We start from the raw sequence: 3165 nt of genomic DNA, 5'->3' as shown, positions 1-3165 counted from the left end.
CTTTTATTAAAAAGTAGTGGAAATATTAATCTTAAATAATAAAAGCTCTAAGATTTCTGATCTTTCATGACTATATTGTCAAAATATGTAAAGAACCAACTGAACCAAAGATTTTGAGCCCTTTAACTACATGCTCCACTGTCTGGTAGTCATTTATTATTTTTTACTATAATTCATTTTATTAATAATTTATGGAAATAAACCTGCCTGAGCCATAAAAGCCATAAGTAAGTTTGTTTAAAAAAACATAGATTATTATTATTATTGTCCAAAGGAAAAGAAAAACTGCAAAGACATGGTTGAGCTGTTTTCTTAGTGCAAACTTCAAAGGGTTAAGAACAAGCAGTGAAGACTGTGGCATCATGATTCTCCAGACAGAAACACACCTCTGCAGCCTCGTTATAAAGCTTCACAGGGTGTTTTTTTTTTAGAGGTGAAGAATTAACAGAAATGAACGCTGCTAACAGAAAATCCTCCAGTTTTCATGTTCTTTCTCAGGTGTGTGAAGTGTGAACGGGTCGTTGGCTTTGGAATCTATATTTGGTGTGAAAATGGAAAGTTTTCTAAATAAAGGAGGTGAAGCTGATGTTCTGCTGCTTCTTATATGGCTCCGGCAAACACTCACAGAGGAAGAGGCACACAGATGGAGGCTGGGGAGAGAGAGCGAGAGCCAGACAGCGACCACATACAACACCATTTATTATTAACACACCCAATATAGCCGGACTGGACACCTCACTCCCCCACAGCCCCCCCAACTCTTCCTATTAACACAAACACACATACATACAGGGAGAGAACTCAAGCCCTCCAGGACCCTCCCCCTGACCCTGTGACCTAGACGCCATGGCAACCCTCTGACCCATCCTGCTGTTGCTGTGGTAACAACCTTGGAGCATGTCTGACCACTACCACCACCTCTAACATACACACACATACACACACTCCCCCTATAGCCCTACAGCCGCCCCCTCCTCCTGCTCCACGCCGAGCCGAGGCAAACCGATCGATATTCTATCACACAGAACAGTGGAGCGAGAGAGAGGAGGCCACGGGCCAGCCAGATTACTGGGGGGAGGATGGGGAGGGAGGGGGGGCAGTGGTTGACAAAAAGAGAGCCTCTGTGTGTGTGTGTGTGTCAGAGGAAGCAAAAAAGGTTTTAGGGAAGGTAGGGGATGTGTGTGTTGGGGAGGTGTGCAAAAAGGGGTTTTAGCGTGCGGGTGTAATCGGGTAGGAGATTGAGAGATGGTGTGTGTGTGTGTGATTTGGAGGAAAGGCGTGGAGGTGGGGGGTGAGAGAATAAGTGGGTAGAAGATTGAGAGGGTGTGTGTGTGTGTTATGGAGGATAAGAAAGGGATGTGTGTGTGTTGTGTGTGTCATAATGAGTGGAGTGGAGCTGCAGTGCTACGAGGCATCTCCTCTCCTTTATATTCTAACAGATGTTTGTCTGTGGGTTCCGGGCTCTGTGTGTTTGTATGAATAGATACTTTTATTCAAGTGGCACACACACACGCGCACACACACACACGCGGTGTGCAGCTCTTATGGAGTCCAGAAACCTAAACATGCAGAGGAAAGAGGAAACAAAAGAGCGAGCACTGCCATGGATGTAAACTAAGACGATGTAAACTTCATCTGAAGCCACAAGATTTTGTGGCGTAAGTCAGCCGAGAGCCACAGGAAGGATGGAGAGACACACAGAGATGGGATCTACATTTATCTTCCATTTCCAACAGAGCGGGATGTCGGGAAGACATTTTCAGCAGAAGCTTAAGTCAAAGATCATTATCAGAAGGAAAGTTCACATCACACAGGTGACCTTGTGTCCTCCTCCGGATGGTAAATGTGCTTAATAAGACATCCATCCTTCCATTATCTACACTCCCTTATCCTTTAGAGGGTTGCAGAGCTGACATTGGGGCATAAGGAAGTGTGTACCCTGGACAGGTAGTGAGTCATTTTTATACTCAATATGATGCTCTTGTTACTCTTAAAGGAAGTTCAGCTCTTGCATGAAAAACAAAAAGAGAAAAGAAATAAGACGTTTACCTTGTTAACATGTCCATTAAAAGTTTTTTATGTAAGAAAAATCAACGCTGAGGCATCAGTGCTGCGGCTGAGACTGAGGAGCACCACCTACAGTCTGTACTCCACTCAGCTGGTCCTGGGGGGTTGCTGTCCTGCAGTTTTTGGAAGTTTTTTTTCTGCAGCACACCTGAATCAGATAAATGGGTCAACATGTTTGGGCAGGACTTAAATATTGAGGAGAGCCCTTAATTTCAATCAGGCATGTTGGAACAAGCAAACACCTCAAACCTGCAGGACTGTGGGCGTCCAGGACAGGAGCTGGAGACCTCTGACTTAGCAGAGTGCAGGAATGGATCCTGACTGCTTCCTGGATGGAGCTGGACAGCTAATCAGCATGCTCACCTGATGAAATGAAGCTAACCAAGCTTCAAAAAGAAGTTAGCACAGTAGAAAGGAGCAGACGTTACTTAAACTATGTTGAAACTATGACGGACCTGAAATCTTGTTGATGTGATGGCACAAATCCTATTGTAGAAGGTTTCATATGAACGAATAATATCAAATGAATGACAAATACTTTATTAATCCCAGATAGAAATTGCAATTATTTGAGATATAAGACTTCAAAAGAAGCAGATTCAGTTTATTTGGAGACATTAGCGGGGTCTGCAGGTCTTCATTTAAAGGACAGAAGCTTCAAAGTTTGACCCCAAATGACTGGGAGACACTGTGGGTCAACAGGTCATCTTATTTACTGATTTGTTACAACTCTGTCTTGCTCAAGTCTACAAGTCCATCTCTCAGGTAGAGGGTCTGTCAGGACATGGGGCTCTAGCTGGGCCAGTGGGAAACTCTGGCATGAACTCCAGCTGTGGCTCCTAATGGATGGGAAGAAGCTTGAGCTAACATCAGGCTCCGCTGGGAGGCTTTTCAGCTTCTGCTTCAGCCATGGAGTGGATGTGGACTAACTAGCATAGTGAAGGAGGAAAAAGTTGTAAAGTCATAACAACTGCCAATATGAGACCATGAGATTTATAAAACAGATGAGATTTTAGATGATTAATTACTCCTGGGGAAAACATAAAAAAAGAGTCTACTGAAGGAGACGAGTGATTAACTGTAGAGGATGAGCAGCAG

This window comes from Melanotaenia boesemani, chromosome 17 (assembly GCF_017639745.1).
Source record: "Melanotaenia boesemani isolate fMelBoe1 chromosome 17, fMelBoe1.pri, whole genome shotgun sequence".
NCBI lineage: Eukaryota > Metazoa > Chordata > Actinopteri > Atheriniformes > Melanotaeniidae > Melanotaenia > Melanotaenia boesemani.
This window is presented reverse-complemented; position numbering follows the sequence as displayed.